At 44.3% G+C, this 25,786-nt stretch overlaps 1 protein-coding gene across 1 annotated transcript in view; it reads right to left on the bottom strand.

Moving 5' to 3' along the window:
- Positions 1-22,503, bottom strand: part of PHYHIPL (phytanoyl-CoA 2-hydroxylase interacting protein like) — a 193,683-nt gene extending 171,180 nt beyond the window's left edge. Inside the window, exon 1 of the mRNA XM_073353378.2 lies at positions 22,414-22,503. The gene's annotated coding sequence lies outside the window, so the exon portion shown is untranslated. The remainder of the gene's footprint in view (positions 1-22,413) is intronic.
- Between the last annotated feature and the right edge of the window lie 3,283 nt (positions 22,504-25,786).

Below are 25,786 nucleotides of genomic sequence, written 5' to 3'. Positions count from 1 at the left end.
CAGAGTTGGAAGGGACCTCTGGAGGCCATCTAGTCCAACCCCCTGCCCAGAGCAGGACCAATCCCAACTAAATCATCCCAGCCAGGGCTTTGTCAAGCCTGACCTTAAAAACTTCTAAGGAAGGGGATTCCACCACCTCCCTAGGTAACGCATTCCAGTGTTTCACCACCCTCCGAGTGAAAAAGTTTTTCCTAATATCCAACCTAAACCTCCCCCACTGCAACTTGAGACCATTACTCCTTGTCCTGTCACCTGCTATCACTGAGAATAGTCTAGATCCATCTTCTTTGGATCCACCTTTCAGGTAGTTAAAAGCAGCTATCAAATCCCTCCTCATTCTTCTCTTCCATAGACTAAACAATCCCAGTTTCCTCAGCCTCTCCTCATAAGTCATGTGTTCCAGTCCTCTAATCATTTTTGTTGCCCTTCGCTGGACTCTCTCCAATTTCTCCACATCCTTCTTGTAGTGTGGGGCCCAAAACTGGACACAGTACTCCAGATGAGGCTTCACCAATGTCGAATAGAGGGGAACGATCACGTCCCTCGATCTGCTGGCAATGCCCCTACTTATACATCCCAAAATGCCATTGGCCTTCTTGGCAACAAGGGCACACTGTTGACTCATATCCAGCTTCTTCTCTGCACTTGTCCTTCTTGAACCTCATCAGATTTCTTTTGGCCCAATCCTCCAATTTGTCTAGGTCCCTCTGTATCCTATCCCTACCCTCCAGCATATCTACCACTCCTCCCAGTTTAGTGTCATCCGCAAACTTGCTGAGGGTGCAATCCACACCATCCTCCAGATCATTAATGAAGATATTGAACAAAACCGGCCCCAGGACCGACCCTTGGGACACTGTGCTAGATACTGGCTGCCAACTAGACATGGAGCCATTGATCACTACCCGTTGAGCCCAACAATCTAGCCAACTTTCTACCCACCTTGTAGTGCATCCATCCAGCCCATACTTCTTTAACTTGCTGACAAGAATACTGTGGGAGACCGTGTCAAAAGCTTTGCTAAAGTCAAGGAATAACAAGTCCACTGCTTTCCCTTCATCCACAGAACCAGTTATCTCATCACAGAAGGCAATTAGATTAGTCAGGCATGACTTTCCCTTCGTGAATCCATGCTGACTGTTCCTGATCACTTTCCTCTCGTCTAAGTGCTTCAGAATTGATTCCTTGATTCCTTGAGGACATGCTCCATGATTTTTCCGGGGACTGAGGTGAGGCTGACCGGCCTGTAGTTCCCAGGATCATCCTTCTTCCCTTTTTTAAAGAGGGGCACTACATTAGCCTTTTTCCAATCTTCCAGGACTTCCCCCGATCGCCATGAGTTTTAAAAGATAATGGCCAATGGCTCTGCAATCACATACGCCAATTCCTTTAGCACTCTCGGATGCAGCGCATCCGGCCCCATGGACTTGTGCACGTCCAGTTTTTCTAAATAGTCCCCTGGATGGAAAGCTGAAATGGCTGCCAGGTGTACTCTGATGGAGGAAGGGGCTCGATCTTGATGTTTAAGGTGTAGGAGGTATTCTAGAATAACTGGGATGGTAACCTGGAGCTGTTGAAAGTGACTGGGTTCATACCAACAGGAAAACCTTTTCCATTTCGCCAGGTAGGCCACCCTAGTGGAAGGTTTCCTACTGCCGAGGAGAATTTGCCTCACCAACTGAGAGCACTGTCTTTTCATGGAATTTAGCCATGGAGTTTCCACACCATGAGGTGCAGGGATTGCAGGTTTAGGTGAAGGAGGTGCCCATGGTCCTGTGTGATCAGGTCTCGGTGGAGGGGCAGTGCAATTGGGGCATCCACGGACGACTCTATAAAAGTGTTGTAAACCAATGCTGACAAAGCCAAGACGGGGCAATCATGATTACCGTCGCCCTGTCTCTCTGAATTTTGAGGAGGACCCGGTGGACAAGCGGGATAGGAGGGAAGGCATATTTCAGACTCCTGCCCCATGGTATTAAGAACGTATTGGTGACCGAACCCGGACCGTGGTTTTGGAAAGAGCAGAACTGAGGGCACTGACTGTTGCTCTTAGTGGCGAAGAGGTCTAGTTGGAGATAACCCCACTTCTGGAAGACTGACTGTATGATGTCCAACCTGATTGACCACTCGTGCATGTGGTAAGACCTGCTGAGGCGATCCGCAAGCTCGTTCCGCACTCCTAGGAGGTAGGATGCTTTGAGCTGAATGGAGCAGGCCATACAGAAATCCCAGAGAAGGAGAGCCTCATGGCAGAGAGTTGAGGAGTGGGCTCCGCCTTGTTTGTTTATATAGAACATAGTGGTGGTATTGTCTGTCAGGACTGTCATGCTGTGACCTTGTAATATGGGGTGAAAAGTTTGGCAGGCCAGACGAACCACCCTGAGCTCCTTCAGGTTGATATGGAGAGGTATCTCGTCCCTCGACCACAAGCCTTGCGTCCTCAGGTCCCCTAAGTGTTCGCCCCAGCCCAGATCTGATGCGTCCATTACTAGCATCAGAGAAGTTTGGGGCTTGGTGAAGTGGACCCCTGCACAGACCACCGGTTGGTCCAGTCACCAGCGCAGGGATTCTAGCACCTGAGCCGAGATTGTCACCACAAGGTCCAGGAGGTCTCTGTATGGATGGTAAGACAGCGTGAGCTATGCTTGTAAGGGTCTGAGTCTGTCAGGCGTGCTTGACCATGTATGTGCATGCTGCCATATGTCCTATTAGCTGTAGGCAACACCTGACTGTAGTAGTGGGATACCGCAGCATTGAATTTACTATCTGCTCTATAGCCTGGAATCTGGGCTCTGGAAGGCTCGCTCTTATGTGTATTGAGTCCAGGACTGCCCCTATAAACTCTAATCTTTGGGTGGGTATGAGAGACGATTTGGGCACACTGAAGACAAGTTCCAGCCTGTGAAATGTGTCTATGGCCATCGTCATGTGGGACTGAACTTCTTCCATGGAACGACCTGTGAGAAGCCAGTCGTCGAGGTATGGGTGAATTCGAACATGCCTTTTCCGCACGAAGGCTGCCACCACCAACGTGTATTTTGTGAACACTCGGGGGGCTGTGGAGAGGCCAAATGGGAGAACTGTGAACTGGTAGTGATGCTGGTTTATGACGAACTGGAGGAAGTGTCAGTGTGCCGGATGAATAGCAATATGAAAGTATGCGTCCTTCATGTCGAGGGCAGCATACCAATCCTTCGGATCCAAAGACAGAGTAATAGTGCTCAGGGAAACCATGTGGAACCAGAGCTTGACCAAAAATTTGTTGACTCCATGAAGGTCTAAAATGGGTTGAAGACCCCCCTTTTGCCTTGGAGATTAGAAAATAAATTAGGAGTAAAACTTCTTTCCCCATAGCTCCTGTGGAACCTCCTCCACCGCACCTATCTCAAGAAGCGAACGAACCTCCTGCATAAGGAGTTGCTCGTGAGACGGGTCCCTAAAGAGGGATGGGGAAGGTGGTTGGGAGGGAGGGGAGGAGGAAAACTGGAGAGTATATCCCACCTGTACCATGCGTAGGACCCGTTGGTCCGATGTTATTTGGGACCACGCACAGTAGAAGTGGGATAATCGGTTTGAAAACCTTGGGAGTGGATCCGGGAACTGGGTTGGTAGGCTGTTCTCAGGCGTGCCTTCAAAACCCTTGCTTGTTACCGGGTTGAGGCTTATTCTGGCCCTGGTTAGGTGCATTGTTTTGTCTGCGCCTGTTATTTCTGCCCCGCCTGTGATACAGCTCCTGCCTAGGTCGGGGTTGGTACGGCCTCTGCTGCGGCAGCTGAGGCTTAAAGGGTTTTTTCTGGGTCGCCAGCATATGCATTCCTAGTGACTTCAGTGTCACCCTGGAGTCCTTGAGGCCATGCAACCTGGTGTCTGTTTGCGCCAAGAAGAGGCCCAAACCTTCCAAAGGGAGGACTTGGAGGGTATTCTGGACCTCTGGAGGAAGGCCAAACACCTGGAGCCACGCTCAGTGTTGCATGACTTCTCCCGAGGCGATGGTTCTGGCCGCAGCATCCACCGAGTCGAGGGAGGCTTGCAAGGAAGTCTTAGCTACCGTCTTCCCTTTCTCAACTAAAGCCGCAAACTCAGGGTGTGCATCCTGGGGCAGGCAATCCTTAAACTTGGACACTGCCATTCAAGAATTAAAGTTTTGTCTATTGAGGATCACCTGTTGGTTGGCTATGCGCAGCTGGAGGCCCTCGGAGAAGTAGACCTTTCTACCAAAAAGGTCCAAGTGCTTAGCTTCCTTGGTCTTGGGGGCCGAGGCTTGTTGGCCGTGTCGTTCCCTTTTGTTGACTGCTGAAACGACTAGGGTACAAGGAGTCAGGTGGCAGAACAGGAACTCGTAGCCTTTGGGGGGTGTGAAGTATTTCCTCTCTACCCCCCCAGCCATCAGGGTGATGGAGGCCGGGGTCTGGCAAATAGTGCTGTAATTTGACTGTATAGTCTTTATGAGGGGGATCGTGATTCTGGAGGGACCCTTGGAGGTCAGAATGTCCACCATCGGATCCTCGTGCTCAACCGTTTCCTCCGCTTGAAGGCCCATATTGAGGGAGATTCTGCAGAGCAGCTCCTGGTGAGCCCTGTGGTCTATAGGTGGCGGTCCTGAGACTGATGTACCCATGATAGCCTCGTCTGGGGAAAAGGAGGAAGTGAGGTGCTGTAAGTTGTCCTCATCTAGACCCTCCTATGCGTACCCACAGACCTGGGTCACCTCAGGCCCTGCGGGGCTGGCATTTCTTGAGGTGCTGCAGAGCTTTAGGTGGTGCCGGAGGCTTCTCCCTGCACGGGAGGGGGCTCGGTACCGACAACTCAGTGAGGTCTTTTGCGGACTTGAAAGTGTTGAGTGTGGAGGGGTGTTCGAGGACCTCCTCCAGCTCTTTGTCGGCACTAAATTGGCTGGGTACTGGACTCAACGGGGCCTGTGGCGCTGGAGTCAATGGTGCCAGTTCGTGGCTCGGGCCCGCAATACATCTTTGCATGCCGGGAGCGTCTTTGAGCAGCTTGTCAGCTCTCCGGGGTGAGCGCCCTCTTTCCCCTTGCTTGTGCCGCTTAGTTGGAGCCAGAGAAGTCGACCAGTGCCAAAGTTTGTCATCCTGTCTCAGTATCGATGATTTTCGGTGCCTGGGTGATGCCGGGTCACGCACGGATGCTGAGGCACTTTGCACCGAGGGCGCTGGGGCCAGTGCCGGACAGTCAGAGCCTGGAGGCTGTAACGTGGCCTCCATGAGCAACTGCTTAAAGCAAAAGTCTCTTTCTTTGTTGGTGCACAGCTTAAAGGCCTTGCAGATCTTGCAGCACTCAGCTTGCTGAGACTTTCCCAGACACCGGAGGCAGGAGTCGTGGGGGTCGCTGTTGGGCAAAGACTTGAGGCACGTGGAGCAAGCTTTAAAACCCTGGGCTTGTGGCATGCCCTGCAGCCCAAGGCTGGTGCTGGAAGTAGCTTCCAGACACCTGAAACAAAAGATTTCTAAACTACTGATAACTAACTGATAACTATGTACGAAAAGGCTAAGGGATCAGTTGCAAGCGAGAGAGCAAGAGAACATTCCAGCGCCACCACGGACGGTAAGAAGGAACTGAGGGGGGGTCAGGCCGGCAGGGTAATATATACACTGCCATGAGAGCACCACTATAGGGGTTTCCCCTGCCGTCCCGACGGGAGCTGCTAACGGAAAAAGTTTCCGACTTCCGTGCACGTGGTGCATGCATACCTCATTGGAATGGATGTGTACAATCAGTCGAAGAAGAACTGATACATCTTTGCAGACTCTTAATATAACATATTGTCTAGGCATTGCACATGGTTCATGAAGCAGAAACTATCCATGCTGTAACCTCAGCATCACACCAATCTGACTTCTTCTAAACATAGTCCATCCCTGAGATGTTTATCTATAACTAGAGCTCTACCAAATTCATGGCCATGAAAAACATCACAGACTGAAATTTGTTTTTTTGTGTGCTCTTACCCTATATTATACAGATTTCATGGGGAAGACCAGCGCTTCTCAAATTGGGGGTCCTGACCCAAAAATATGTTGCGGGGGGGGTCGCAAGGTTATTTTAGGGGGGTTGCGGTATTGCCATCCTTACTTCTGAGCTGCCTTCAGAGCTGGGTGGCTGGAGAGCTGCAGCTGTCAGATGGGTGCCCAGCTCTGAAAGCACTTCCCCATCAGCAGCAGCGCAGAAGTAAGGATGGCAAGACCATACTATGCCACCCTTTCTTCTACTCTGCTGCCTTCAGAGCTGGGTGGCTGGAGAGTGGCGGCTGCTGGCTGAGGGCCCAGCTCTACAGGCTGCAGCACAGAAGAAAGGGTGGCAATACCCTACCATGCATCCTTACTTCTGTGCCACCGCTGGCGGCGGCTCTGCCTTCAGAGCTGGGCTCCCGGCCAGCAGCCGCTGCCCTCCAGGTGCCCAGCACCACCGCCAGCAACAGCAGCACAGAAGTAACAGTACCGCAAGCCCCCCTACAATAACCTTGCAACCTCCCCCCCACAACCCCTTTTTGGTCAGGACCCCTCCAATTACAACACCATGAAATTTCAGATTTAAATAGCTGAAATCATGACATTTATGATTTTTTAAATCCTATGACCGTGAAATTAACCAAAATGGACAGTGAATTTGGTAGGGCCCTATTTATAACATATTTCTGGGTCTTGCTTACGATGCTTCACAGTAGCAAGGTGCAGATTGATTTAAAAAAAAAATCTCTGTAGGGGCACATATTCCAGCGTGGGTGCATATGTGAAGCCATCAAATAGGTCTGTCTGCCTGCTGGTCTGTGAATAGTGAAATTAATTCTGCATGAAAGGGCTTTTTTTGGTATATTTTTAATGACAAGCCCTTTCAGACACATGGGAAGTGTGTTATTAACACTGAATTATTCCACAGCTATCACATTCACCCAATCAATCTTTCTCTCCGTTTTCCTTTCTATAGTAGAAGCACTGTGCTACCTTTTCACCAGCTGCTATTGTTAATGCTGCTTACAGTGATCGAGCATGTAAGGCATGGGGGTTGGGAGCAAAGTAGTTATCACTATCCTCGAGAACATATCCCCACAGTACGGCACCCAGTCTCCAAAAAATGGTTACTTAATGTAGCAAATTTCATTGCTGCATGAAGCAAATGGCTTCAACAACTATTTTTAATAATATATTAGAAATCAATAAAACTAGCATTTCTCAAAATAAAAAAGGAAACCATAAAACTGATTTAAATCCATTGTAACAGCAAGCCTATACTGTAGTATAAAATCTTCAGGCACTACTGTATTTGCACAATAATAACCAAAGGGAAACTGAATGGGTCACTCTCAAGCTATCTATTGTGGCCACCACTCTCTCAGAAAAAAGAACAGGAGTACTTGTGACACCTAAGAGACTAACAAATTTATTAGAGCATAAGTTTTCGTGGGCTACAGCCCACTTCATCGGATTCATAGAATGGAACGTATAGTAAGAAGATATACTACAGGACAGGCCCAACAAAGAAAATAACAGAACGCCACTAGCTGTCACCTTCAGCCCCCAACTAAAACCTCTCCAACGCATCATCAAAGATTTACAACCTATCCTGAAAAATGACCCCTCACTCACACATCTTGGGAGACAGACCAGTCCTCGCCTATAGACAGCCCCCCAACCTGAAGCAAATACTCTCCAGCAACCACACATCAAAAACACTAACCCAGGAACCTATCCTTGCAACAAAGCCTGATGCCAGCTCTGTCCATATATTTATTCAAGTGACACCATCATAGGATCTAATCACATTAGCCATGCCATCAGGGGCTTGTTCACCTGCACATCTACCAATGTGATATATGCCATGTGCCAGCAATGCCCCTCTGCCATGTACATTGGCCAAACCGGACAATCTCTACGCAAAAGAATAAATGGACACAAATCTGACATCAGGAATCATAACATTCAAAAACCGGTAGGAGAACACTTCAACCTCTCTGGCCACTCAGTAAAAGATTTAAGGGTGGCAATTTTGCAACAGAAAAGCTTCAAAAACAGACTCCAACGAGAAACTGCTGAGCTTGAATTAATATGCAAACTAGATACCATTAACTTGGGTTTGAATAGCGACTGGGAGTGGCTGGGTCATTACACATATTGAATCTATTTCGCTAAGTTAAGTATCCTCACACCTTCTTGTCAACTGTCTAAGTGGGCCATCTTGATGATCACTACAAAAGTTTTTTTCTCCTGCTGATAATAGCTCATCTTAACTAATTAGCCTCTCACAGTCTGTATGGTGACTTCCAACTTTTATATATCTTCTTACTATATATTCCATTCTATGCATCTGATGAAGTGGGCTGTAGCCCACGAAAGCTTATGCTCTAATAAATTTGTTAGTCTCTAAGGTGCCACAAGTACGCCTGCTACTCTGAAACCTGTCATTCTTTCAGAGGATTTAGCTGTGATTAGCATTGCTGCTTGAGTTATGAGTCCCTCGGTTTCAAGAGATGGCATGGTCTACTGGACAGAGAATGTCAGACTGGAACCCAAGAGACATGAAGTTCTAATTCCTGGGTCTGCCTCTGACCTGCTGTGTGACCCTGCATAAGTCACCCTCTGTGCCGCTGTTTTCCCTCCTACCTTTATATCTGTCATGTTTGTTTAGTTTTTAAGTTCTTTAGGGCAGGGACTTTCCCTTTCTGTGTGTTTGTCCAGTGGCTAGCACAATGGGGTCCTGATCTCAGCTCTTGGTACTATTGAAATACAAATGAATAATAACTGTAATTACAAAAAGAGGGAGCTAGTGGAAGGATATTAACTATGAAGGTTCCTTGATGTTGAATTTCCTGCTTTTCCTGACACTGGAGACAGGATAGCTTGAATTCCTTCACCTTCATGGCATGCAAGGCCTTTGGTGAGGACAATTAGAGAAGGGAGTTGATAGTTTAGCTAGTTTATTGTTTCTGTTGTCATTAGGGGGTTGTTAAGGACAAGCTAGTTTTCTATTTTTTTAAATCAATTGTACATAGTTTAAAATTCATATCTGTGCCTAAGGTTTTTGCTAGGCACCATATTCCCATCAAAATAAATAAAATAAACGTACTTCGGATCATCTCAAGAGTGGAAAGCTGCTACATGTAAAAGAAAAGCAAACTAGGAATGTTTAAAATTATTCAGATCCACAGGGTGACTATTTTATACAAACGTGCATTAGTGAATCTCAGACAAAATTCCTGCAAAAGTTAAGAAACTCTCATTGATATCTACTGTAATACCCATAAAAATAACAGACATTAAATCCTATCTAGGAAAGAAAGATGTGAGGGACAGGGGAGCGGCTGAACACAGTTCATTTACAGAAAACAAAGATTCCTTTATTTTAAAAGATTCCTATGTAGTGAGCACTATCTTTGCCTCGAATCATTCAGTCTACTTTCCTTTTATAGCTCTTATTTCTTCAGTACATCTTGGCATCTATTCCAAACTATAAACAGAAACATCTAGATTGAGATTCATGTCATTTTTAGCCTCCAGGTAATGCAATCAGACATTATATGTCGCCTATCCCTGCAGAAAAGGCTCCTTATGTCATGGGTGTCTGTGAAACTTCTATAGCCTTGAATCTTCTCTTTAAAACAATTTTAAAAGATAAAATGACATATTTTTTCTCGTGCAGTTGGATGCTCCACAAGGAAGAAGAGTTTAATGGGAGGCATGTTTTATCTACAAACTGAATCTGTAAAAAAAGGAAAACATACACAGCTCCCCATGGTAAAACCAGGAATATATCAGAAGTAATAAAGGTAAAATCCTGGCGCCATTGAAGTCAATGGCAAAATTCCCATTGACTTCAGTATGGACAGGATTTTACCTTAAGCCTTCACAAAGATAAGGGTCAGAGCTTCGAAGAGGACAGAAATATTATATCAAGAACAGAATTGTTGTTTTAAAAGATCTGTAAAATGAATAAATTCTGAACTTTCCAGTGTATCTGAAATTAGTGACAAGGTTAAGGAGCTCACAATGACTGTGATCAACTCATTGGTAATATCCAGGCATGAAGGATCATCTGATATACGCCACCCTAAGGGATTCTACTATGATCCCAATTCTCTAGTGACCTCAACCCAGGAATAGTTTGACTTAATAAGGCCTCACAGTACACTGAAGCAGGACATTGAATGGAAAGAGGGAACCTTAAAAGAATAAAACAAAGCAAACATTAAACAAAGATTTGCTTCTGCTCTGCATGTTTCTGTCAGGTGATACCACACCAGAGAAACTATCCCTTTTGATACACTGATTGATTACACAGATATCATTCATCCCCAGGAAACTCCCCTCCAGCAAACATCCTGACAAGCCACGTCTGTAGTGTCTAAAAGAAATCTCAGTTTTGTGCTGTAGAAACAACCACCACTGCTAAAGAACCCTTTACCACCTAAACAATTCAGACTTGTTCTTCTAATGTCCTTCTAGAACCTATTCATGGGTCAACACCTCTAATCCAATTCCCAAATCAATGTTTTAGATATACCAACAAAACTCTTCCCTGCTTATAAAGAATTAACAATAGGGTGACATAGCTCAAACCTCTCCCCTACGGTCTCCCCTGAGCACTGCATCCAACAGGCAGTGGGTGTGATGGGCCCAAACCCTGTAAAGATATGTCTAACTTCAATCAGACACCCGCGGTTGGCCCATCCCAGCTGACTCAGGCTCGCGGGGATCAGGCTAATGGGCTGTTTAATTGCGGTGTAGTCTTTCAAGCCTGGGCTGGTGCTTAGACTCTAGGACCCTGCAAATGAAAGTTAACACTGCAACTGAACAGCCCCTTAGCCCAAGCCCAGGTCAGCTGGCACAGGCCAGTCTAGGACGTCTAACTGAAGTGTAGACATACGCAAAGAGTCCCAGAAACTTCAGCCAAACTTTTGTACTGGTGACTCCTTTCACATAGCAAGCCTCTCAGTGTGACCCCCCTTTATAAATTACAAACACTTTTTAATATATTTAACACCATTATAAATGCTGGAGGCAAAGCAGGGTTTAGGGTGGAGGCTGACAGCTCACAACCCCCCTGGCAACCCCTGAGAGGTCCCAACCCCAGTTTGAGAACCCTTGTAGGTACTTTAATATCCCTTCCCTATTCCAAGTATCCATGTCCCAGTAACTACCAACAACATTTAGCACTGATTGATGTAAACCATTATCTTTAATATACTTCATATTGTTCCACCTTTACCACTTCCTGCAAATGCCTATATATTTGTAACAGTTATATTTAATTAAGATTACTAACCAAGTAAGCCCTCCATTTTGGAGATTTATTTCCACCTTCCTGTTTCTCCCTGGTCTAACAGCTAGTATGTTGGACAGGTTTTCTTGAAATATCCTAATACTGTAACAAAACAGAAGCCACAAAAAGAGCACCAATGTGAAAACTACCAACTGATATTAGCTTTCAGATTATTATTGTTTTAAGAAAACTGCAATTTTTCTGAACTCCAGGAAGCAAGGCTGCAAGTATTTCACAGCAGCTTGCCTTTTCTTCTAGGAGTTTATATCAGGTTAATAACGTCATTAGTGGAGTTGAGAAATGCCACTACAGCTAAAAGAAAAGTGAGAAACTTCATACTCTGCATGTGAAAGTTTCTCCTTAGGAAATCCCTGTGGTTCAGCATTCCTGTCAGGCAAGGCAATGTACCTATAAATTTCACCAAATGGGAAACTCAAAGCATAGTGCTCAAAGTGGATTGCTGCGGTAGATCAGCACTTTTTTTCCTCTACTCTGTTGAAGTTGACTAACTCCAATCTCTGACATATCATGCCTGCTCGAATGACTGGATACTTTGTCAACTTCACTTTGCTTCTCCGCTGATGTATGAAGTGAAGCAATGGGGGAATTGTGTGATATACAGGATTTGCTAGCAAAAGACTACTCTATTTCTTCGCTTCAGTCATGTAATATTGGTGAGGCCTCCAAAATCTAATTCCAGCATTGCCAATGCCAAACAACCAAAAATGATTCAGGCCACCAAAAATAATGAGATTGGCTAAAAATCATGAGATTTCATAAATAATATACGTCGGGTTCTTTTATTCGCTCTGTTTTTGAACCTTTAAGGGGTACATTTGCAAGTTTTTTTCTGCAACCACATAAGCTAGAACTTCCTTTAAAAAAAAAATGAAAACTGAGTTCTTGTCTACACAAAAAAGCTGTACCAAAGTTATACCAGAATGGGTTATTCTTGTACAGGAAGGATACTAAGCTACACTAGGAAAAGCACTTTTTACTGGTATAATTGTGCCCACACTAGGCATTGTACTGATATAACTATATTAATATAAAATTATAGCCCTAATCAAAAAAGTTATAACAATACAAAAACTGTATCTAGACCAGGCTTCAAGTTCTCATGTATTCACAAGACTCTTGGAGCTGGGGCTTTAAGAAAAACACCAAATATCACAAGACTTGCACTAACTACTCTGTAGTGATTTTGCAATGCAGAAGGCACAGACAAAAAAAATCTCTGTACCATAAATATTGCTGTACCTCTTGTGATGGAGTGGAATAGGACTATCAAACTGTGAAGTCTGTTATGTTGCCCTGGCATGGAAAGGCCTTTGACACCTTATTGAAGGACCATAACTGATAGCTAGCAAGGCTGCAATCTTAAACTATTGACTGTGACTGGCTGTCTGATCTAGCCCACCCCATGAAACACTGATCTTTCTACACTGAGGTTGCAGGGGGGGGCATGACTGGTGGATATGAAATTTCATACTTTGAATGCATCCACAGATCATTGGTTCATACAAGGAGCCAGAGAACATCACCTTGGTCGGATGAAGGAGTGCATGTGGACAGACTGTGATACAGTGATCTACTCCCCCCATCCAAAAGATGAGAGGCAGAATCCAGTGGGGAGGAGCAGGCTACACTACCCTGCCCCAGAAGCTGTGTCCCAAACAGAGCTACAGGCCAATCCTTCCGCAGAGAAGCTGAGGGCTACTGCGGCCCACCCCAACTCTGAAAATCCTCTTACTGAAAAATGCATGGAGAGATTTCTGTGGGACAAAAGGCCTCCTTTATACAAAATGGATTCCCCCTAGGAGAGATTGAGACTTGGGGTATTAGGAATCAATTGGGTGGTGCCCCAAAAGGTACTTGTGATTGAACTTGGCACATAATATCCTTTTCTCATGACATTTGGGCAACCAGCACAGGAAACGTAGGCTGTTGCAGAATTTTTACTGATCTGAAGTTTTAAGACAGTTAAAAATTACTGCAAAATGTGATTTCTGCCAGAGGGCAGGAAAAGTCCAGGATAAGTGTAAAGCAGCCATGATGCTTCTACCTATATTATAGGAACCTTTACAGAGCATGGCCGTGGATACAGTGGGATGATGTACCAAGGTGACAAAAAAGAAATACTGTACATATTGGTGGTGATATACTATGCCACTCCCTGACCTGCTGTTATAACTCCATCCTCCATAGAAACTGACATGGTTGTTGATGCTCTTCTGACAATTTTTAGCAGGGTGCGTTTCCCCAGCAAGGGCCTCGCGGACCATAGAGCCAATTTCATGTCCATGCTTCATCAGGTCTTGTGGGAGTAATATGGGGCTGGACTCTTCTGGGCCTCTGTATCATTCATAAACCAATGGGCTGGCGGAAAGGTTTAACGGGACACTTAAAACGATTCTGAAAATTTGTGCAGATCAGCACCCATATGACTGAGATGAGTACTTACCTTATCTGCTGTTTGCCTACAGGGAAGTTCCCCAAGTATTCTCAAGGTTTTTCCCTTTAGAACTGTTCTCTGGAAGGAGGACCCAATGGGGCCTGATTGGCAGGGGAAAGCCGCTGCAGAGGGGAAAATCAGTGGTGGAGTAGATGTTGGCCTTTAAGGAAAGGCTAACAGGGCTCAAGTTTTTCCACGAGAAACTAGCCAGTGCCCATGATGAACAAAAGGTCTGATCTGGCCTCGCCACATATGCTAACACATAATAAAAAACACCATTGAAGACAAGGCCAATCATTCACTTTTCGAACTCTCTCTCAAGCAGTTATTTCCCTAATCCACATCTCCCCAGTAAGATCAGTGGAAAGACCAAGGGGTCAGCAGCAGCATGGAACTTTCAAATCCTCGTGAGCCAAAACAAAATATTTTCTCGTGTTGTTTTTTATACTCAGATGAAGCAGCTTTTGTGCTTATTAAATGCCCCCACTATGCTCCGACATTTAGTCATCCATATAAGCTGTTTATGGCATACTGCCTACTGTACTCTTCTACCATGATATTATCCCTTAATTTTTTCTGATGAATAGCACTTTTACTGTAGTAACCCATGCAGTAAATTATTTATGCTGGTTACAGTTGGTTGTTACAAAACAGTTACAAAAAACTGAAGAGACAGTGTAGTGAGCAGACCATGTTATTAAAAAATAGATTGGCAGTTCAGTAACTACCAGCAATTTTAAGCTTAGTTCATACTGTCATTTTTTAGCTTTAAAATGTCGCCAACTGGATTATCTGAAATCACAAGGGACTTGAGGTTACACACGAAAGGATTAAAGTCAGAACTTGTGACTGATGTTCAGCTTTCCTGTTTCATTCTCACCTCCTGCCTCTTGCAACCTCCCTTCCTCCCCCTCAGCAATACTGTTTCTCAAAAGAGCACCCCCGCCAGATATACCTTCTTCTGTTTTCAGAGACCTGTGCCCGGGTATCTTGCTCTGTGATCTCTAAGTAACAGACTCTCAAGTACAGCTCTGCAGTAGTGAATTAAATGTCCTGTCACAGTAGTAGTACAATGCAGATAAACCAGAGAGGACCAGCCTTCTGCTCTGCAGTGCTGCAATGAATGGGATCCTTGTGACTTTCAGACTGCAATCAGTGCAGCCCAACAGAACAGAGGCGCAGTGCCGAGACTGAATAAGCAATAGATGGTGGGGGAGCACTACATGTGAGAAGATGACTCTCTACTATGTGGCAGTATTATGGAAATCTGTACAGTGTACACTTCAGGAAAGTGCTGATCACAGCTAGAGGTGCCACAGTGAAGGAGGTACTGCAGTACTGTTTAAATTTTAATTGATGGATGCAACATTGTGTCTAAACCTCATCCTGCAGTTGGTAGAGAGCAAGTTAATACTCTCCTTTCTCTGTGCAAAGAAACAGCCACAGCCCCCTGGCCTCGCTGAGGAAATGACAGTGAGCTGGGGAAAGTTTTTGCAGTTCAGCTTCCAGCTGAAGTTTAACCTTACAGTTTCTCAGACGGGCTAGGAAATAGCATAAAGAGGGAGAGCAATTATTGCTGACTGCGGCTTAACATTGTTAGCTCAAGGCTGGGTAGAAGGGGATCCAAGTGTCTCTCTTTGGCAGAGGGAAATAGACTCTGGGATACAGGAGAACCTGTAGGGAAATCCTAGGAACAGCCAATCATGGGCTGAAATCTTAGGCTGAAGTGTAATGTTCTGTTGTTGGTATTTAAGATCCCTGTAAGGCCAAAGCCCAAGGAGAGGAGACTCTGGATTACATCAAGAGTTTGTATTTCCTGTGCACAGCAGAGAAGGAATGTCACTTGTTTACGGGGTCATTGCCCCATGTTGTTCCCCCACACTCCAAAACTGGCAGTTTGAGAGTGATGACATACATAGGGTGGCAATTTCTGGAAGGCTTTGGATGTGATTCACTGAAACTTTAACAGGTTTCCTGGATTGGCTTTTTCTGTGCCATCCACTACCACTTACATATCAGCTAAATTATAGAATGTCCCTATTCAGCGTGCAGCTGTGTGTGTTACTGATGTAACCAAAAATGCCAAATGTGTTTCAATTCAGGCTTATGACACTTGGGACATTTTATGTCAGGAACAAGCGGGCATTTGTCTGGGGTCTGCCCACAAAGGCACAACAGTAGAGATGTAGTAATTCTTTATCCGAGCTCCAGGTTTGGAAGCAGAAGGCTTACGTAACCCCCCAGCTGGGATTTCTGTATTCTCATTTAGCCATTTGCTGCACAGACATCTTATTGGAGACAGCCAGCAAAATAAGGGCCCAATAGAAAAAGGATCTCTTTTTATTTGGGAATGGATACCATTAAGTGCACAGTGTTAAACTGCTCTTGTGTAGCTGAACTATGTTATTTCCATACACAAAATTATAAAGATAGTTAAGGCTGGAAGGGTATTAAAAGTTACTCCAGCTGTCACCCAGACATCTGCAAACCTCCCTATCGCACAATTCTATGAACAGTCTCAGGCCCTCCACCAGAGAAAGCCTGAAAATGCACAGTTACAGCATGGGTTCACTTTTTATTCTTACTAGCCCGAGGGCAAGGAGGGAAAAAGGAGGGGAAGGTACCACCCCATCTTCCCTCCCTCTGAACAGCATGGAAATTAAATCCATTCCATGGAGGAAACAGCTAGTACTTTAGTGACCAGAGTACTGGGTCAGCTCAAGGTTCCTAGCACTCTGTCACAGGGCTCAACAATGGTTCAGATGCAGTACCAATTCATTTCAGGACTTATCTTTCTCAAAATTAATTCAGTCTGGAAATCAGCCAAACCTCAGTAATTAACAGACACTAGCTAATAACATCAGAAGGTAAAGGCTAGGTGATCGATTGGAGTTCTAATTGCATATTAAAGGCTGAAGAAGCAAATCTGTTTTGACTATGCAAATGGTTCTAGTGTTAGAAGTCAAGAAGATTGAAAACAAAGATATGAATCAGACATGTTATTCTATAAAAGAAATGGGAAATGTTCTTTGTCTAACTCATTAACAGCAACAAGAAGTTTCTTCAAAGCAACACTGGCACCATAAGCCCTGTGAAAATATCAGGCTTCCTGACCTATGGGGAGTTTGTGAGAAACTAAGTATTTACAATTCTGGATCAAACATACCTTGGGCCTTAAAGGAACACTATCAACAACTCAAAATCTAGTCACTTTCAATTTTCAGGTAGTTATCAGGTTGTAAATCTGCCCATACTTTCTGTTAAGTTACAATAACATTATCCTAACCTTTTTTCGTCCCACAAGCCACCCTCCCCACAAAAAGAAAAGGGGAAATTGACTCATTGACCATGCAGGGGAAACATTGAAACTGACTGTTGATAAAGTGCTGCCAAATGCATGAACTAAACAAACAAAAGAGGTAATTATTTTTCATGACTCTCTTTCAGCCATAGCAATCTTAGGTGTTGCTTGTAAGAGCAGCGTGGAAACATTTCCAAACAAGGTGAGATTTTAAGTAGACATTATCCCATTAAAAATGAGCATTCAAACACAGAATTTCAGAAAGCCCTTCGGGGACTAAGGAAGCTGTTGCCCTCAGACATTTACTTTATTTTTCTCCCACATGGTCTCTACAAAACCAGGTCTAGCCAGCACCAGGCCATACACATGGGTGATAAATATAAACACTCCTGTAGGATGGGAGCAGCACTCCATACCTGCAATACACTAAGATCCCGATCTCACAAATGACTTGCACTGCCAATGACCTCAAAGTGCTCTTTTTGCAGCCAGGAGGAGGAGAAGGCAGGGGGCCATTAAGCTGGTTCTGCACCTCCTATGATTGCCCATACACAAAGCTGACCTTATGGTTGCTTTGTGCCAGTGGAGCAGCACAAAGTACTTGTAGCAGGTACAAGGAACCAGCCTTTTCTCTTTAATATTGTTAGCCAATATGATAAGTTACTCAGAATGTTTTGCTTTCATGCTAAGCTGTATGACTATGACTAACATAGTTAGTATAATGTATAACTAACATTGTATTCCCCACAATGCTCTGTACTCACATTAAGCTTTATTGTGAAAACGTACTAGCTGGTAAAACTGTTTGTAACCTCTGTTGTTTGTGTATGCAGAACCCGTCAGAAGCAATGCCAAATATAAATGGTGTGTTAAGCACAGTTGGTTATCTTCTAGGGATAATTGGTACAATTAGTAGAGATGTCTTTCAAAATATGCAGAAAAGTAGATAAGAAAAGCAATGACAGGCTTGTGCTAATATAATAAAATCTGTGAAATCTTCTCTCTGTTGTAAACAAGTGGGGTATAAATATGGGCAAAATTTAGTTCAAGATTTTGGAACAGAGTGAAAATGTAAACAGCAAGCCTGTTCTCCAGATTGGGTGAAGTATTAACCCTTTCTGTATTGTGCCAATTTATCTATGCTTAATAACTTGATTGAGCTGAGTTATCTGATATCTTATCAATACAGAATTGAGAGCACTGGTATCAATGACATCCATAACAATATCCATTTTGGTACCTTTAAGAATCTAGGGCAGGGATTGGCAACCGTTCAGAAGTGGTGTGCTGAGTCTTCATTTATTCACTCTACTTTAAGGTTTTGCGTGCCAGTAATACATTTTAACGTTTTTAGAAGGTCTCTTTCTATAAATCTATAATATATAACTAAACTATTGTTGTATGTAAAGTAAATAAGGTTTTTAAAATGTTTAAGAAGCTTCATTTAAAATTCAATTAAAATGCAGAGCCCCCAGGACTGGTGGCCAGGACCCAGGCAGCGTAAGTGCCACTGAAAATCAGCTCGCGTGCTGCCTTTGGCACATGTGCCGTAGGTTGCCTACCCCTGGCCTAGGGAATATCCAAGTATGTGACTACATTTGAGCTCCCGTATTTCACTTTGTTTTTTACTTACAGATGTTTGGATTTAATGTTGAGACAGGCTCTCTGAAAATAAATTCCATTATATACTATATGAGAATCCTCATCTAATTCCTATATAAAAGGACTGTCCATCATCCAAGGCATATCATCAAATTAATCTACCTTGTCCGTATGGGTAAGAATGCAGAAAGAACATATGGTGCAACTCTGAGTTTGAAGTCTCAGCGCATCTATTTAATGGTAAGAAAATTTGCTTTGTAGGGGCAAGTGAAGAGTGACTAGGAAATCCCGACTGAGCCACAAAGGTGCTAGCTCAGGGAAAGGCATATACTATCGTAAGAGATGGTATCTGAGATCCCTTGTCATTAAAGCCACTACTGCCCAGTTGTTGACCATGGTGTCCATTATGAATGCTTATCTTTGGCTCAAGAAGTGAAGGACAGCTCACATTAAATCTTTGGTGGTACAGCCAGCAATAACAATGGATAATAGTTCTGCTGAACGATATTAACTACATGCATCTACAGATTTTCTGACAATACAATTAGGACAGATGTTCTAGAGTTGACTTCCTATCCCTTTCCCCTCAAAGATGAGTTCCAGTTCAATTGATAAGGTTCTTCCTGTGTGACGGGGTGTGGGGACTGTGTCCAGTGGGGGATGAGTATACCCCATCCTTCAAGCCACCCTCTGTCTCCAGGCAGTGAGGCCTAAGGGCTAATGTCAACCAAGTGACCCTTTTCTGCAGGGCTATAAAGCCTAGAGGCCAGAGTCAATAAAGCTACGCTGGTTTGCCGGGCAGCCAGGCCTAGTGGCCAGAATCAATAGAGATACCCTGATTTATAGGGTGGCATGATGGCCTGAAAAGGGGTGGACCACCACCCGGGTGGGGGGGGGGCGGGGGAGGAGGGTTTGGTAGCTGGGGTAGGGGGACCTGGGCCCTCCCTACTCCCCGGGTCCCAGCCCAGGGCCTTGGAGGCAGCAAGTGATTTCGCCACTGAGTCAGAGGGGATCCAACCACAAGACACCGACTATGCTTGGGACTATGGCTAGTCCCTTCCCTGGGCTATTTCCTACTGTCACTCCTGCATCCGTGGCCTGGGTGACTTCAGGGTTCCCAGGTTCCTCTGCCTGGGCTGGTTGTGGTGGCGCCCAAGTCCCTGGGGTGTCTGCAGGTATCAGGGCATCTGCCGGGGTCTCAGCACCTCTGGCTTCCGCTTTCAGGGGCTGCCACTGCTCTGAGGCAGGAGCCTGCAACAGATGTCCTTCCTCTCCGGCGGTCAGCTGAGAGTGAGCTGGGCTGCTCCTTTTTAGTGACTTGTACTGCACTTGGTGCATGCCCAGTAGGAATGTGGGGGCATGGCTTCCTCAGCCCAAAATGAGGAGTTAACCCTTTCCTGTCCAGTGCGGGGTGAGTGCACCCCATCACACCCTGTATGAAAGGCAATGTGTTTCAGTGGATAGGAACTCAGTTGAGTTGGACTCAGAAGAGCTGGTTCTGCATTGGCTCTGCACTGATCTGCTGGGTGACTTTGAGCAAGTTTCTCCACCTCCCTGTGCCTCACTTTCTCCATATTTAAAATGGGAATAACCATACTTATCTGCTTTGTGAAGCTCTTAGATCTAGGGATAAAAGGCACTACATAAGACCTAGGTATATATATTTTTCTGCCTTTTGAGGTATTAAGTGGTCACAAGATGTTTCCTTGCACACAGCGATACTTACCCGTTCTTGTCTACATCCTGGGCAGTTGTGTCTATTCCAGGACTATCTCTAGCATTCTGGCACATCTGATCTACTTTCTTTCAAATCTCAACAAGGCTTTGCCATAAGTATAAGGTTTATATTATGAAGTGATGTTGTTATGAATTGAGGAAAAACACTCCTAGTATCTTTGATTCAGCAAGCTTGGAATAGATGTTACGCAGACACTGCTTAGCCTAAGGAAAGGGATTAAAGGACTCAGATGATTTACTCAAACAGTAAAAGATATTGAGATGTGCGTAGTCCTAGTGGCAAGTCTGAATACACATAAATTACCCTCCTCAGCAATGAGCAGAAATTAGACAAGGAGTCACAGATACTCATTGTTGCTTGTGGATATTTTCTTTTTCTAACACCTTTGACTTCCCAACCTCCATCCTTCATAATCTGCCTCCCTTTATGAGACATTTGCAGTAATAAAAATGCATAGTTTTGTTTCTGAAATTAAGTATATGCCAATCGTTAGATGATCATTTTTAACATGGATGAAACTTGTCTTGATTTTGTGGCCAGGGTATCTAGAGTGGCTACGGATAATCATAAGGCATAGGAACACATTTAACATATTCTTATTGCTCTTTTCTTAGCTGTCATTGATACTGAGTAGCTGAACTTTTATAAAAACATGTATCAGTTATGGTAACTGAATGAGAAACTGAACTCTGCTCTGCTGACTGTATAAAGACTGCGCTACATACAGATTTTGTACCAATATATCTAGTATAGTTAGGGGTGCCAAACTGAAATAAATATATTGGCATAATCTTCAGTGTGGATGCAGTTATACCAGTAAAAAGATGTATTTATATAGCTTGTTCCCCTTTCCATACAGGACTAGCTATACTAGTCTAAGCAGTTACACCAGTAAAACTATGCTCACATTTAGGGGATGGTACTGTGTTAACTATATTGATATAAAGTGGCACAACAGTTCTATACAGACAAAACCTAAAAGGTGTGCAAAACTGCTTTCAAGGATCTGTATCATGTACTTCATAGTAGTATTAGTCTGAAAAAAAACCATGCATGTTAATGGGTCACATGTCTATTCTACATAAGAACACGGTAAAGAGAAAGTCCTTAATAAATTCCTATTGCTGAGCTATCTTGCAGCAAGTCAGGATACACTCAGCACACTGCAGCCGCAGCAGAAGCTTTTCCCATGGTCTGTACATCACTGGTAATTCATCTGCATCTTTAACCAGTACCATCAAGTCATCCAATTCACCTCACGTTTATAGCTTTGGAGATCTTGTAAATTCACCCTACTTAATCCTATTGCGGTTTTATAATAAAGTGGGGTTTAATGCCTCCTTTCTGTGAAACTTTGACTTTAAATAAAGTTGAACTGGTAGTTAAATAACTGATACCTAAAGATCTTTGCTATCAACATTTCAACACTCATCTTTAGGAATATTCTCCTGGCAATAACATTAGTTTACTTGATCTCTAGGCTGGTCTGACTTTCTTCTGTTTTCATCATCAGCCTCCATCTGCAATATCTTCTTGATTTTATTTAACTTCCCTTGCCAGACTGGGATTTACTACATACTTTCAGCTTTGCCAAACATTATATAAATACTGTATCATCAAAATAGCTAATGGCTTAGCAGTAGCCAAATGGTGGTGGGCAAATCAGGAGAAAGTCCAGAGTATGAATTCCCTTCTGTGTATGGCCTGGAATCTGTTGGAGCAAAGATGAGCTTTTACATGCATGAACAGTTATAGGGCTTGACCATTTCATTTTTAGGCATATATTTAAATATTTACACCCTCTTTCCATTTTAAGAGCCAATATGTTCTTTAAAAAAAAAAAAGTGACTGTAGCTACTGCCAAGAGACCTGCACATTCACAGATCAGCGATCACACCCTTATTCCCCAATTGCTGCACTGGGAATGTGGTATGCCTGAGAATGACAGCAGACTTCCCGGTGCCATATCATCCTTCTCAGAAGAATCACCATTCAGAAGCAGTGCGTGCAGAAAAGATGCTGAAGAAGATTTCACAAAACACCTACCCGACAAGCATATCAGCCACTGATGCTGTGGTTGGCAGTGCCCGAATCCTTGCAAGGGAACTGTGAGATCTCTGTTAGAGTGGTGTAAAAAGATCTGAGTCATAATGCATCTCTTGCACATAGATGTGCTTCATTACCATCAAAAGCACCAGCCCTTCAACAATTTACACTCCCAGATAATCTAATGCAAGTGTCCCATCTAGTGGCTCTCTATGGTAATACTCCAGTCTCCAAGTGTATTGAATATTTTCTTGTACAGCTAATGGCCCAGATTTTCATCCAGTGTGAAGCAGTGTGGCTTCACTGAAATACATTGATTTCACTCAGTTGATTTAATTGGAGCTATGCCAATTCACACCAGCTGAGAGTCTGGCCCTCTGTATGATTACAACTCACTGAGCAGGAGAATACAGATAAAAATGCAGGGCTAACTTCTGTCTAATCTGTAAGGAAATGCAATGCTAGGAGATGTTCCCAACTATTTCCCAGTAATCTGCACACTCCTAACGGAGCACTGGACAAACAAGTATCCGTCTTAGCCGGTGCAGAATTGAATGCCAGCCTCTAATACCTGCTGAGCGTGAAACAATCAAGATGCTTGTCATCTAAAACTCAGGAATTATAATGGTAACGTTGACAAACCATTACTTAAGGCACCAGGAGTGGCTGCACTAATCAACAAAGGAAGTTGTTTCCCAGTGTTAAATTCTCTGTTACTGGGTTGAAAATATGACAGCCATTGCTAATGAAGCAACTTATTTAAAGAAAATGAACAACATCCTTTTGATGGGGTGGATTATAGCTGCATTAACTTTGATGCAAGTATGGTCTTCACAGCAGCAATCCTTTTAGTCAGGGCCAGATTACAGCAATCTAAACCCTAGGCACACCACAGCACAGGGTCATCCCATGGCTCCACCTCCATCTCCCTGCCCCTGAGCTGTCACCCTGTTCCACTGGGAGTGGTCGTAGCATGGGGTTCTCATCTCTGCCAGAGGAACCATAATGAAAACCTCTTTTGCTTGAGTGCAACAGGGGTAGCAACAAGAAAAGGAGTACTTGTGGCACCTTAGAAACTAACCAATTTATTTGAGCATAAGCTTTCGTGAGCTACAGCTCACTTCATTGGATGCATAAAAGTAGAAAATGCAGTGAGGATGTTTTTATACACACAGACCATGAAAAAATGGGTGTTTATCACTTCAAAAGGTTTTCTCCTCCCACCCCACTCTCCTGCTGGTAATAGCTTATCTAAAGTGATCATTCTCCTTATGATGTGTATGTAATCAAGGTGGGCCATTTCCAGCACAAATCCAGGTTTTCTCTCCCCCCCACCCCACTCTCCTGCTGGCAATAGATTATCTAGAGTGATCACTCTCTTTACAATGTGTATGATAATCAAGGTGGGCTATTTCCAGCACAAATCCAGGGTTTAACAAGAACGTCTGAGGAATGGGGTGGGGGGGTGTAGGAAAAAACAAGGGGAAATAGAAAAGGAGTACTTGTGGCACCTTAGAGACTAACCAATTTATTTGAGGGGAAATAGGTTACCTTGCATAATGACTTAGCTACTCCCAGTCTCTATTCAAGCCTAAGTTAATTGTATCCAATTTGCAAATGAATTCCAATTCAGCAGTCTCTCGCTGGACTCTGGTATTGAAGTTTTTCTGTTGTAATATCGCAACTTTCATGTCTGTAATCGCGTGACCAGAGAGATTGAAGTGTTCTCCGACTGGTTTATGAATGTTATAATTCTTGACATCTGATTTGTGTCCATTTATTCTTTTACGTAGAGACTGTCCAGTTTGACCAATGTACATGGCAGAGGGGCATTGCTTGCCCATGATGGCATACATCATATTGGTCGATGTGCAGGTGAACGAGCCTCTGATAGTGTGGCTGACGTGATTAGGCCCTGTGATGGTGTCCCCTGAATAGATATGTGGGCACAGTTGGCAACGGGCTTTGTTGCAAGGATAGGCTCCTGGGTTAGTGGTTCTGTTGTGTGGTATGTAGTTGCTGGTGAGTATTTGCTTCAGGTTGGGGGGCTGTCTGTAGGCAAGAACTGGCCTGTCCCCCAAGATTTGTGAGAGTGATGGGTTGTCTTCAGGATAGGTTGTAGACCCTTGATAATGCGCTGGAGAGTTTTTAGCTGGGGGCTGAAGGCAACGACTAGTGGCGTTCTGTTATTTTCTTTGTTGGGCCTGTCCTGTAGTAGGTGACTTCTGGGTACTCTTCTGGCTCTGTCAATCTGTTTCTTCACTTCAGCAGGTGGGTATTGTAGTTGTAAGGATGCTTGATTGAGATCTTGTAGGTGTTTGTCTCTGTCTGAGGGGTTGGAGCAAATGCGGTTGTATTGTAGAGCTTGGCTGTAGACAATGGACCGTGTGGTGTGGTCTAGGTGAAAGCTGGAGGCATGTAGGTAGGAATAGCGGTCAGTAGGTTTCCGGTATAGGGTGGTGTTTATGTGACCATCGCTTATTAGCACCATAGTGTCCAGGAAGTGGATCTCTTGTGTGGACTGGTCCAGGCTGAGGTTGATGGTGGGATGGAAATTGTTGAAATCATGGAATTCCTCAAGGGCTTCTTTTCTATGGGTCCAGATGATGAAGATGTCATCAATATAGCGCAAGTAGAATAGGGGTATTAGGGGACGAGAGCTGAGGAAGCGTTGTTCTAAGTCAGCCATAAAAATGTTGGCATACTGTGGGGCCATGCGGGTACCCATAGCAGTGCCGCTGATTTGAAGGTATACATTGTCTCCAAATGTGAAATAGTTATGGGTGAGGACAAAGTCACAAAGTTCAGCCACCAGGTTTGCCGTGACATGATCGGGGATATTGTTCCTGACGGCTTGTAGTCCATCTTTGTGTGGAATGTTGGTGTAGGGGTAGCAACAAGGGTCCTTCTTGCTGCTCTTCCCCTGTGGAGGAGCAGGAATTGCAGCAGGGGGGGCACACGTAACCCAGCAAGTAGGGTAAATCTGCTTGGGTCTGGCTTGCTTCACTCTTCTCCTGCCACACGCCAGATTCCTCTGCTGGGCTGTCTAGTAGAGCTCCAGAGAGCAGAGGGAGTTATCACATCTCCCTGAGATCACAGGTAATTATTCAGACCCTTCAGAGCTCTTGTTTCAGGTTGTCTGCAGACTCAAGTAGGCATCACTGCACTGGTTACACTTAGGTAACATTTTCAAGCTTTTCTTTACAACGATGAAGTCTAGAAACTTACTGTGTTTTAAACTGAAACCTAGGATTCTCCCTCATGATATGACTCCAAGAGCTGTGGCCCTAGGCTTGAGCCTCTAGTGTCTATACCTTAATCTAGTTTTGCTTTCGGTCATTCATGGGCTTGATACATTGTTATATTAAAGGGA

Source organism: Lepidochelys kempii, chromosome 7, assembly GCF_965140285.1.
Source record: "Lepidochelys kempii isolate rLepKem1 chromosome 7, rLepKem1.hap1, whole genome shotgun sequence".
Taxonomy (NCBI): domain Eukaryota; kingdom Metazoa; phylum Chordata; order Testudines; family Cheloniidae; genus Lepidochelys; species Lepidochelys kempii.
This window is presented reverse-complemented; position numbering and strand designations above follow the sequence as displayed.